Source organism: Antechinus flavipes, chromosome 4, assembly GCF_016432865.1.
Source record: "Antechinus flavipes isolate AdamAnt ecotype Samford, QLD, Australia chromosome 4, AdamAnt_v2, whole genome shotgun sequence".
NCBI lineage: Eukaryota > Metazoa > Chordata > Mammalia > Dasyuromorphia > Dasyuridae > Antechinus > Antechinus flavipes.
The window spans coordinates 46,043,507-46,057,069 of NC_067401.1; the positions used below are offsets into that span (position 1 = coordinate 46,043,507).

Genomic DNA, 13,563 nt, shown 5'->3' on the forward strand with positions numbered 1-13,563 from the left:
TACTTTCCACTGTTTCTCAAGGCTGTATAAGTTCAATTAAGGCTCCCCCGATCATACCAGAAGGATCCAGGGGAAAAATTGTTTCTGAATCTAGACAACACTGATAAACATGGCAAGAAATGACGCTCATGTAAAGATGCTTCTCTGAAGTTATAAAATATTCACAGAGATCCTTGGTTTAGAGCTAGAAAAGCTTCAGAAGCCCATCTATTTCCCTCTAGTCTAAAGCCCTCTCAGTGTCAAATGAAATCACTGAAGCTCAGGAAAATGTAAAAAGTAGAATTTGAACCCAGATCACCAGGGCTTTTTATCAAAAAACACTAGGCTAGGTGCAAACCTTAAAACATCATACAAATGATACAAAGGATACAAAGATAAAATAAAACAGTCCCCATATTCAAGGAGCTTCGTCAATATTATAATAATTTCTATAGACATGGAAACGTTCCCCTTTATTCATGAGGTTCTACTAGGTGGCACCATAGAGCACATTAAGAGTTTTCTTTCTAAGTTCAAATCTATCCTCAGATTCTTAGTAGCTGGAAAAGTCTTAATTCTGTTTACCTCAGTTTCCTCATCTGTAAAATGAGCTGGAGAAGGAAATGGCCAACCACTGCAGTATCTCTGCCTAAGAAAATTCCAAATGGGGTCACGAGGAGGGGATGTAACTGGTACAACTAACCACCAACAATTAATGAGGACAGAAGGACTTAGAGGCAGAAAATCTCAATTTGAGACCTGGATCTGCCACTTACTAGCCATCTGACCCTGACAAATCATTTTTACCTCTCTGAGCCTCCATTTCCCTCATCTCAGATAATCTCTAAGGTCCTCTCTAGAAGTGGTCTTCCATGATTCTATAAATACACATCTCATGCTCAATCTCCCACAATCCCCTGCCCAAATCACCTTGACTAAACTGCTTAGTTTTACATATGACTCATCTAGATTATAAACTGTTGAGGTCATGGTGTTCATCTCTGATGATTTACACGTCTAATGCAATTTACAGCTTTGTGACTAAGCCAAGTGACTTAATCATTTGGGGACCAAAAAGTAGAAGAGAATTTTGAATCTTTCCTCTATGTACAAAGATGAGAACCACCAGAAGTCCTCATTAGGAATTGAATTGTATCAGTAAAAGCTTTCACCAATGTCTCTGCCATTTTTGCTTTCAACAAATCAAGCTGATTTTTTACTGGAAACATCTTCCCCTGAAGAAAAGCCACCTTAGTGTCTAATTCTCTTAGATGTTTCTAGGGGTGCAAAATGTTTATGATTCTTTTGTGAAATTGCAAGATTGTCATTTGTAGGTCTAGACCTACAAATTTAGACCTAAATTATTGTTATAAAATATTGGCAGCTATATGGTGACATAGGGCATAGCGTGCTGGCCCCGGAATCAGGGAGATTCCTCTTCCTGAGTTTACAGCTGTATGATACACCCTGTGGCAAAATCCGCCAATCTTCCTCCTTTCCTTCCTTCCTTCTTCCCTCCCTCCTTCCCTTTTCCTCCTTCCTTCCTTCCCTCTCTTCCTCCCTTTTCCTTACTTCTGTCTTTCCTCCCTTTCTCTCTTCCTCCCTCCCTCCTTCCCTTGTCCTCTTTCCTTCCTTCCCTTTCTCCCTTTTCCTCCTTCTTTTCTTACCTCTCTCCCTCCCTTTTCCTCCTTCCTTTCTTACCTCTCTCCCTCCCTTTTCCTCCTTCCTTTCTTACCTCCCTCCCTTTTCCTCCTTCCTTCCTTGCCTCTTTCCCTCCTTCTCTTTTTTTCCTTCCTTCCTTCCTTTCCCTCAGTGCCCTATGCCTGAACCAAAGAAAATATATAGTCAGTTCCCATTCCTTCATTTTCCTAAGGATTTCCTATTTGTAGCCAGTATTAAATTCATCTTAATACAAAGCAAAATAAAATAACAGGGTCACTTGCCTTCCAGAAAGAGACGACTAATATTAAATACTATCTAGTACACTTTATACCTGCAGCAGGAAGCGCTCATAAGTCACCTGGCCTCTGTTAAAGACCTCCAGTAATAGGGGAGTCATTATCTTCCCATGTAGCCTATAAGACTATAACAGTTCTGATGATTAAGAGGCTTCTCCTTATTTGGAAGCAAAATCTGCCACTCTGTAGAGACACTATATTAACTACTCAGGAAAGCAAATTCTGATATAAACTGATTTTTAAATATCACAGAATCTCATTCTTAAGAGATGATCTGGGACCATCGAGTAGTGCAGTAGATAGAGAAGCAGCTCTGAAGTCAGGAGGACCTGAGTTCAAATCTAGTCTCAGATGTTTACTAATTGTGTGACCCTGGACAAGTCACTAACTGAACTCAGAGTGAGAGACAGTCAGAGATTTAGTTTCAATTCTGCTGCTAGTTATCTCTGAGATATCTTGGGCAAGTCAAGAATTCTCTGGCTTTAGTACACCCTAAACTTTCCAGCCCTCTGCCTTTGCTCACACTATTCTTTCTGCCTGAGCCACTTTCCCTTCCCCTATTGCCATCTGTCAAAATCTTCACTATCTCTAAGGATTTTTTCCATAAAACTTTCCTGAACCTCCCTCCTCTGTATGTGGATTGCACTTTGCTTCTCCCTTCCTGGGGCAGGTAACTCATTCTAGTTTACCCTATGTATTGTTCCACTCATGGCCCACTCTGTGCCCCACCGCAAAGGGGTCTCCCGGCTTCCTAGAAACAATGTCAGCGAAACACAAGTTCTGTGAAGGTCCCACCAAGCTAAAAAGGCTTCGAGTGCAAGACTGGAAGTGACCTGTGTAATCATAGATTGGACAGAAGTGTGCTAGAGCCCCCTCCCCCCAAAAATAATTCATTGTTAAGTTTTCAGAATGAGCATTTACATCCTGGAAATTGGCAAATGCTACAAATCATGACTTGATTTATTGTTTTCCTGATTGTCTAGATTTTAGAAATAATGAAGAAAAAAATAATAATGCAGATGAAACTCATGTATGTTATTCTGTAACTGCAGATGTATCTGAATCTTCACAACCCCATTTGAAGTTTTCCTAGTAAAGACACCAAAGTGATTTGTCATTTCTTTTTCCAGTTCATTTGACAGATGAGGAAACTGAGGCAGACAGGGTTAAGTGACTTCTCCAGGGTCACAAAGCTAGCAAATGTGTAAGGCTGGACTGAACTGAAGTGTTCCTGATTCTAGGGGCACCACCTAGCTGATCCATGAATTATGTGTACCTTTTCCACCACTTCCTCCAGCAGAATGCTGACTAAAAAATACTTAGCAGTATATCGTGGTCAAAGGACTAGTCAAATGGGTTTGGATTCTCCTCACTAGAAGGACAGAAAAGGAAAGGGGTGTGTGTGTGTGTGTGTGTGTGTGTGTGTGTGTGTGTGTGTGTGTGTGTGTGTGTGTGTGTGTGTGTGTGTGTTAGTAGTTGGGGTCATAAAAATTATTTTTTTCAAATACTGTAATCACAAGCAAGTCACTGAATGTCTCTGGGTCTTGATTTCCCCATTTGTAAAATACAAATGATAAAAAAATTCGCAATTTACAAAGAGGTTTTAACATTTCTGTTAAAAGATACAAATATCCCCATTTTATGGATGAGGGAACAGCTTCAAAGAAGTAAAGTGGTTTGTGTAGGAAGAATCAGAGGCAGAATTCAAATTCAGATCTCTGGGACTCTTTCTACAACAACATGATCTGGTGGTATTTAAACAAATGGAGATGGCAATAAGACCAATGAAATTCACCAGGTTTTGAAGGTATACATTTATCTTAAGTCCTTTATTAGCTTAGGAAGGGAAGAAGGAAGGAAGAGAGGAAGGGAAAAAGGAAGAAAGGGAGGAAGGGAGGAAGGGGGGGGGAAGGAAGTTAGGAAGGGAAGAAAGGGGGAAGGAAGGAAGGGAGGAAGGGAGAGAGGGAGGGAGGGAGGAAGGAAGGCAGGGAGAGACGAAGGGAGGGAGGAAAGAAGAAAAAGGGAGAACAAAGGGCATGCAAATGTATACTGTGTGCCTACAGATAAAAAAGTAAGCTAGGTCTTGATCTTAGGACCTCCCATTTGCATCAGTAAAACAACACATGCAGGACAATCCTGGACAGAAAAAGCTGTTATGGTTTGGGAATTCAGAGAAATGGTGAATCTCACTCTTTCAGAATCAATGAGAACAATGATCTTTATTAGATTCCCAGAGCAGGGGGTGGGAATATGGGGAAGGAGACCCTTCTTTGCTCCCGGGGGGAGGGGGGAAAGACTTTGTTCTATTCATATTTTTATCCTCCAAAGGGAGAAGCAGCCAAGCTAGGCAGAAAGAAGGCTAACAGGCACTGCAGAGGTGCCTCTGGGGAAGTCATTTAACCCCAGAGCATTCCTGGCAGCAAAGTCTGTAAACTATAGAACAGTCTGCGCTGGCTGAGGGAGTCTCTGTATCACGGCTATATCAATGAAATCACAGGTCCTGACCCAAATGGAAGTCTGAGGGTGGCAAACATAGCATCCTGAAAAGAATTAGCTCTTCAAGAAATGTTTACTGAATGAATGAAGCCCGAGACAGTGAAAAGAGAGCTAACTTTGGAAGCTGCAGCTCTGCCTCTTTACCCCTTCCTACAGGACCTCCACTAAGTCACTTCCCCTCTCTCAAGAGTCCTCATTTACAATGAGCCCGTGATGAGGCAGGTGCCGAGTGCCAATCATGCCCAGTGGCATTTGAGACATATGAGAAAATATAGTACTACCTGTATGGTACTACTATAGTCCTTGCCCTGAAGGAGGTTACAATCTAGTTAATGTGGACAGGGTTATTACATATATGAAACCATTGTTTTAAAATAATAGTATATAACAAGGTAAGTCCAGAGGAGGAAAAGATGAGTTCTGGAGTCAGAAGTCCACAGTATAAATCCTGCTACGTGTGTGCCCTTGGACAGTCAGTTTCCTCACCTATAAAATGAAAGGGTAGGACTAAATCCTCTCTAGCTCCAGATCTATCATTCTTTTGATAACAGTTAAATGACAGATTATTCCATACAAAGACTGTGACAGTGTTCAGGGAAGGGGAAAAAATCAGCGTAGGTTGGAAAAATCAGAGATGAGGCTGGAGCAGTTAAGATCTCAGCTGGAGGAAGGATAGATAGTGCAATGGATCGTGAGAACTGGCCTGAGTCAAGAAGAACCTGCCTCAAAGGCTTCCTCTGAAACACTCTAGCTGGGGAAGCCCAGGGAAGAGATGCTTTACCTTTCCAAGCTCCAAGCTGTTCTCTTGGATTACAAATGGGTGATCTGCACTGGCAAAGAAATTTCTCACCATGAATTCCCAATGTTAGGGTCAGTAGAGCACTAGTCCTGGAGTCAGGAAGATCTGAATTCAAATCTAATCTCAAACACTTAGTAGTTGTGTGATTCTGAGCAAATTACGACTGCTTCAAAAAAAGGAAAGGAAGGCAAGCAGGAAGGGAGGAAGAGAGGAAGGGAGGAAAGGAGGAAGGAAATGAGGGAGAAAGGGAGTGAGGGAGAAAGGGAGAGAGAGAGAGGGAAGGAGAGAGGGAGGGAGTAAGGGAGGCAGGCTGGAAGGGGGAAGGGAGGGAGGAAAGAAGAGAGGAAGGAAGGGAGAGAGAGAGAAAAGGAGGGAGGGAGGGAGGGAGAGAAAAAAGGAGGCAAGGAGGGGAAGAAGAAGAGAGGAAAAAAGGAAGAGAGGGAAGGAGAAAGAGGAGGAGGGAAGGAGGAAGAGAGGGAGGAAGGGAGAAATTCCCAAAGTTGTTGAAATCACAGATCTAGTAGAAAAAAAAATTTTTTTAAACCCAGAAAACTTACATCAGAAACTGTCTAAATAAAGGGAGAAAGTTGTTCCAAATATGGGTGTGGCCTGAAAACTAGTTGCAGGCAGAAATGGGATTCTTGGAGGAAAGGAATTCAAGAAGAAAGAAATAGATGGGAGAGATGAGTTAGGAAATACAGAGATAGGGATGGTGCTGTAGCTTTCACTGCCCACAGGCAAGGATATCTAAACTATTTTCAAACAGGTAGTTTGCAAACAAATTTAGGCTTTACATGGCTCAAAGGTAAAATTGTTGAATATTTTCATATTTTCTGTTTGTGTGATCATTGCTGAATCCAGTTCCTCTCTCTTCTATCTCCAAAATACATTGTTCAAATTCTGTAAAGGTGTATTTGATGCCAAATGTGATGGAGAACTGTGCCAGAAATAGCTCTGTCACGAGTATTGCCATTCAAAGAAGCAATGCTTATTCCAACGTGTTTTAAACACAAAAGGAAAGAGGGAAATTTCATTATAATGCTCACATCTATCATCCCCAGCCTGACTCTCCTAATGGTTCCCCATTAGCTGTTGTTCTAATTTCAGGATCTCCTTTCCCCTCCCTCTCCTCGTGGATCAAGATTACACTGTCTTACACTTTAGAAAGCAGGAAAAATGAGCATAAATTCCACCATTTTTCTTTCATATGCCAGAAAATGTTGGCTGTGCAAATCTTTCCTGAATGGAAGACAATATGGCTCTGAGCACTGAACCTCGAGTCAGAAACATGGAGGTTTCGATCTATTCTTGGATGTTATTTCCTTAGTGACCATGAGAAAACGCTTCAATTATAAATGAGGGAAAAGAACTAGAAGGCCCTTGAGCTCCCGCCTGGTTTTATATCTGTAATAAACATTAACCTCTCATAGCCTCAGTTTCATCATCTACAAAATAGGTTTGAGAAGAGACCTCATTTCACAGGGCTTCATTTGCTCAGTCAATGGTTCAGTCTAACTCTCCATGACCCTATCTGGGGTTTTCTTGGCAGAGACATTGGAGCAGTTTGCCATTTTCTTCTCCAGCTCATTTTACAGATGAGGAAACTGAGGCAAACAGAGTTAAGTGACTTGTCCAGAGTCACACAGCCAGGAAGTATCTGAGACCATATTTGAAAATGAAATTTCCTGACTCCAGACCAAGCTTGAGCCAAGGTAGCACCACCTAGCTGCACCTAGTTCACAGGAAAAATAAACTATTATTTACATAATGTGTTACATAAATGTGGGCTATTATAATGACAATGATCTCTCAGAGTTTTAGTTTCTCCATCTGTAAAATGGGAATAGTGATAACTCAACTATTCATTTCACTGCTTTGTTGTTGTGAGGCTAAGGAAAGATTGTGGAGGTGCTTTGTGAACTTTAAAGGAATAAGTAACCATCAATTTTTATTAATATTATAGAATTAGTTTTTGGATGGCTGAGAGATGGTCTTTTATTTTTAAATTCTGTGATCAAAATCTTTCTCCTAAATTGTATCAGACCTTTCTTTGCCCTCCTTAACAACAGAATGAACATAATTTACCCTTTGATGATTCGGAGTGAGCACTGATACACTCAAGATACAGCAAGAGATGCTATATGGGATGTGACATGGGAAAAAGAGAAGGAGGCATCCTGACCAGTACTGACCCTGGATCTAGCTTTCTGCAAAAAGTCCCTGAGGTCATTTCACATCTTTGCCTTTTTCAAAATATAACATGAATAGTTATTATTTTCAGACTTGTCAGGAAAGTGCTATAATCTGCCTTCTTTGCTGAAAAATCAATCACTGAATCCAAAGCCTTCTCCCAAGAGGTTTTTTCACCCTTCAGAATACTCACTGTTATGATGGCAGAGGGCTGAAGGATTGAGGGCTTGGCAAGAACCGCTTCCAGGGGCATCAAGTCTAATAAACTGCCTCCCCAGTCAATCCACAAACATTTATTAAATGCCTACTGTTTGCCAGACACTGTGCAAAAAGGAGCAAAAGACATTCTCTGTCCTCAAAGAGCCTACAGTCTAATGGGGGAGACAACATGCTAACAAGTTACGTACAAATCAAAGTTATATACAGGAAAAATAGGAAATAATTAGCAGAAGGAAGACATTGGAATTAGAGTTTGAGTTAAGGGAAGTACTGAGAGATATTATGCTATTTCCTTCCTAACCCTTGATTGATAAAAAATGTGGCTACCTCCTAAGAACTGATGACCAGATAGATACTGGATTAGGCTAGAAAATGGAAAGCAGCAATCATGTAGAAGAATTATGGTTCCTGCCAAGGATAAAGCGGAGCAGAACCCAGACATGGACCAAAGGGGAGGCTAATTCTGGGACTGGGATACTACAGTATAATGAACCAAGAACCAAGGCTGAACCTCTAGGAGAGATGAGGCAGTGTCATCTGGGGAAGAATAAAGAAGGATCAGGAGAAAAGAGTAGAAGAAAGCTTCATGAATAGGGTCCTTCCTAAACCCAGAGACTACAGGCACAGCAAAGCCCTTGTAGCTGGTCTGTACATGTTTATTCTCTCATCAGTGAAAAAGCAGGTCAGGGTTGTGGGGGAGTGCTAGCGGGGCACTCAGGAAACCCCAAAAACCCTTTTCTACCATCCTCAACGTCCTCAGGATCACTCAGAATACTACCTGCGATCTATTTATCACAGTGACTACAAGTATATTTCCTTGTTTGTTAGAAACCTGTGTTTTATCTTATCTAAAATCTAGCTGATGCAGTGGGAAGGGAGAAGACTCACCCCTCGCATCTCAAGAATTCATGCCTGAGTAATTTGGGTAGGATTTAATCTATAGTTTACTGAAGCAACAGACCTGGGACCTGGGACCTGAAGTCCCAGAGCTGCTACAACTTTATTTGTGTGACTTCAAGCAAATCACCAAACCTGAGTCTCAAAATTTCTTCATCTATAAAGACAGGGAGAATAACTATATCCCCAACCTCATGAGGTTCCTGGAAGGGGAGCACTTTCTAAATTGCTCTATAAATACAAGCCCTCATGATCATCCTCTCATGGCATTTAGCTGCCAACAAGAAAGCCAGCTACAAATTATCCTCGATTCAGAAATCTGTTCCAGATCCTGAAATTGTCACATCGTGGATTCACTTTTTCATAAAATCTCTTTGGTTAAAATATTATTTAATCGGAACACTACCCCGGTCTATATGCTGAATGAGGGGGCACAATTTTTTATGTACTTCTGAGTCACCGTTCAGTTATCCCAAGAGGTAAAGAGTCTGTTAGACCATTACATCATACAAGCACCCCAAATATCCCAATATCAGCAGACTAGGCCCAGAGGTTTCTGGGTAGGGGAACAGACTGGCAAAGCCCTGAAGCTTCTGGCCTTCCTACCTCAAGCCAGCTGTATAAGCAGCTGCAGGGTGGAGTGGACATGGGGGTGGGGAAGAAGATGCCTTTGGAAGGGAAAGGAGGCGGCAACGGCTTTTCCAGCAGCCTTTTCCATCCCTTGGGCTTCCCTATGGGTTTGCTCATTGTGAATATCTGTAAATATTCTATGAGACAAAAATCACTGCTGCTCTCGCTGTCTCAGTCATTCTGTGCACATTTATTTTTTTCTAACATTTTACTCCTAACAAAACCATCACTGGGTATTAGACTGGACCTTAGGAGTCTTTTAGTCTAACTCCCACACTTAGGTCCAAGTGACAAAAAGGATTTGAAAGCAGGTCCTCTTCACCCCAAATCCACTTCAACCTGGCATTTGCATATAAAAAGCATATTACAGTGGTGTGTTAGAGCACATACACGTCCACATATGGTGGGCATTCATATAATAAGCAGCATTTATGCACAGCTTTAAGATTTGCAAGGTGTTTTACATACAGTAACTCATTAAATTAACAGCATAGTCAGAAATGTCAGGCCCGGAGTCAGGAAGATTTTAATTAAAATTTTAAAATTAAAAGTCACAACACTAGTTGCCTCAGTTTCCTTATCTGTAAAATGAGTTGGAGAAGGATACTAAATGGGATCACAGAGTTGCTCACAACTGAAATGATAGTATGTGTGTGTGTATAAATGAGAATAAATTATGTTTATTATCCATTAGTATTTATAGATATGTATATGTGTGTTATGTGTGTGTATATATATATATATATATATATATATATATATATATATGTATGTATGTATGTACACATGAATATCTAGATCAGTGGTTCTCAAAGTCTGGTCCAGAGCATCCTCGGAATCTCTGAAATCCTTTCAGAGAGTCTACAAATTCATAATTGGTTTTTATTTTTAAGTGATCAATATCTATAACTATAACCCATATAAATAAAAACTCTTTGGACAGATCCTCAATCATTTTTAATAGGATAAAGATATTGAGTACACAAGTTTGAGGGCCACTGATCTAGATTATGAGGGTGCATATTTTATATGTTTACATATAAATGCATATTTATATTATATATATATATAAACAAATGTACAAATGGTCTAATCAATCACCAATTTCATGTTTTTTAATATCCGCCACTTGCCCCTTCCCAGACCACACATACACATGATACAGACACACACAACAAAAGCCTGAGGAACATAAGGGAGCCCTGCTGCACTGCCAGCTCCTTCTCTGCCTTTTTCTGCCTTTTCACTCTCTGGAAAGCACAAACCCTAATCACACTCCCTTCCACGAAAGAGAATCTCAGCACTCCCCACAAGAGCTCTTCCTGTAATTTGACAGCCCCGCAGCCCCCACGCGCCAAGATCAATGCATCGGCCTTCAAAGGCTCCCAAACTGGGGAGCGGGCGGCCCACTTAGGAAAGATGCTCAGGCAGTGATTCAGAACCCAGGAGGGGGGGTTTGACGGCATCACACAACATGCCCAGGGATCAGAGCTGTGGAACAAATTCAGCTCAAGAGACGAAAAACCCTCCTTTGGTGCTGACAACATCTGTTTTATTTTGAAGAGTTGCTAAGGAGAGTTCTGGTCGGGCCAACATTGTTCCAGTTCAGTTGCTCCCTATGTGTTGTGCACGTGGTTTGCATGGCAGGGAGAAAGGCTCCCGGATAAACCTTGTTTCCTAAGCTCTTCAGACACAGAAGGACTCCCCTGATAAAGAGGGGGACCAGGTGGCAAAATGGAGAGAGAGCAGAAAACTCATTTTTTTTTTTTTTAGTTCAAAACTGGCCTTAGACACTTACTCAGACACCTGGGAAAATCATGTCCTCCTATCTGCCTCAGTTTCCTCATCTGTAAAATGAGCTGGAGAAGGAAATGGCCACTACTTTTGTATCTCTGCTGAGAAAATCCCGAATGGGGAATCATACATGACTGAACCACTTAGGGGATTTAAAGAGCCATTCAGACCACAATCCTCTTCTCTCATCTGATTCCTTGTAGTTTATGTGAAAACACTGAGAAAGCATGACCTAATGGATGGGAACTGCACTCATTCAAAGACCCAGATTCAAATCCCTCCGTAGATATTTTCTTGCCATGGACCAATTCTTCACCAAACCCGTTTCCTTAATTATAAAATGAGGGTGTTGGATGAATGGTTCCTGAGCTTGCTTTCAACTCTAAACCTATGACCTCGTGAACATTCATCAGCTTGCAAAATAAAGTGGATCCTCCCCACACACCCCATCCAGGGAAGGTGGGTCTGTGAGACAAGGTACAAAAAATAGGCAAAAGGGTCTGAACCCATGTGGAACTGACAACAGTTGATACTTGTGATTGCAAAACAATTCTGCAGCTGAATCACACAGCTGAGGAAAAGTTAAGTATGTTTAATTAGCAATAATGATAACTGGCATTGACCCAGCATATCAAAATCTGCCATGTGCTTTGCATTTAATTTTTCTTCATGATACCACTGAGGTCAGCAATACAAGGATTTTTACTTAAGTTTTACAGATGAAGAAACTGAGTCTCTGACAGGTTACATAGTTTACCCAAGGTCATATAAGTGGATAAATAATAAAGGACAAAACCAACTTCAGAGAAGCCAAAGGATCTCAGGAGGCTTTATCCTTGATTACCTGAATTCCCTTTGATGGTGTCCATATGGGCCATCAGCCTGCCCTGGGGGACGTTTACCCCCCTCACCCAGGGCTATGAAGTTTCTTTATTTAAAAGCCCACAAAACAAAGTTTTTGTTTTTACTATAGTCCGGCCCTCCAACAGTCTGAGGGACAGTGAACTGGCCCCCTATTTAAAAAGTTTGAGGACCCCTGAAGCTGGTAGGGTATAAACTCTAAGCAATGATGATACCAGGGTTTTAAAGTAATGGAATGGGAGTTTTTTTAAGGCTTATAAAGCCCTTCCTTACAAGCATCTTGAAAAGCAGGTTGCAAAGATACTGTTATCATAATTTTAAAAAAATCTTTAAGAAGAATATTGAATACTCAAACATAAAGGACAGTATTGTAACTCATCAAAAACCTAAAATAAGTTAACTTGACTTTTTAAAAGTTTAAAAATTTTAAAAAGTAAACATAAAGAACTTTGAAAATAAAACTCAAACTATGATATGGGGGGGGGGCAGAAATTAGGGTAAGCCTAAATCATACTTAGTGAAAACTTATTTTTTGCAAGAAAATTTTCCATTTTATTCTCATCATGGTACTTGTATTTTCATCAATTCTTTTTACAAATAAGAAGACAAGGGTCAAAAAAAAAAAAAAAAAATGAAGCATCTTAGCTATAGTCACTGAGTAAATGGTACAGCCCAGTTTTTGAACCCAATTCTTTCCTCACACGACACTACTCTAGGCTGGTATGATGGTGCAAAAAAGGCATGTGAACTTTTTTAAAGACCAACGTGATATGACTGAGCAGCAATCCTGAATCTGAAGCATGGAGAATATTGTCCTTATTGTGTCCTCTTCATTGGAACAATCCCCCCTTCAGTTTAAGAGGAGGAGAAAAAGAAAAAGGGCAAGCTGACCTCATTCAATGCAGACTTCATTCAGCCTGGCTAATTTCATTTGGAATAACAATGAAAAGAGAATGTAGGAGGGGAGAGTTCAAGAGTTTGGTTATTTCAGCCTAAAGACCTAATTTGGGGGTGGAGGCCTAGGAAGAGAAGGGCGAAGAGGAGAGCAGAAGGCTTAATCCTCTCCAGTTACATGAAAAGTTACAAGGTAGGAGATTATGGGTGTGAAATATCTCATATACAGTTGGATTTGGTTTATTTAGATCAAAGTGGTTCCCACCCTTCCCTCGTCCCTTAACCTCTTTTTTATCTTTAGTTAAGAGAGATGACTCTTTGGGTGGGGTAGGGTTATAGTGGGATAAAAGATACCAATAATCTCTCTCTCTCTTTTTTTTTTTTAAAGTTGCAGCATGGAAGTTGGCAATTCACATTGCTAAAGCACTTTAAAGTTTGCAAAACAGTTCCCTCAGAATCCCCCTGAATCTAAGTAATACAAGCATTATTATCTACATTTTACAGATGAGGAAATGGAAGTGGGAGACTGGCTGAAATTACACAGGCTAAGATGTGAGTTTCAATCTGTCCATTCTGGCCCCTGTATTCTTCCTTCTCCATTACATAGAGAAGTAATGCTTCTGGAAGCTATCTTGACCATCCAATAGAGCTCATCATTTAGTTTTATCTGGGGCCAGTTAAGGATGCTAAAATACTCTGACAAAGTACACAGGCTCCTGACACTGAGGAATAAAATATCTCTGGATTCTGGGAGGACTCAAAAGGAAAATCCAGTCTCCCTTAAGTGAGGAAATCCTCTCCTTCTTTCCTTTCTGCTTTGGGCTTTTGGAAAAGCACCAAGATAAA

The 13,563-nt window shown here is 40.8% G+C and overlaps 1 protein-coding gene across 1 annotated transcript in view; it reads right to left on the bottom strand.

The window, feature by feature from the left end:
• Positions 1–13,563, bottom strand: part of PTGFRN (prostaglandin F2 receptor inhibitor) — a 78,455-nt gene that overhangs the window by 26,966 nt on the left and 37,926 nt on the right. The gene's annotated exons all lie outside the window — the stretch shown is intronic.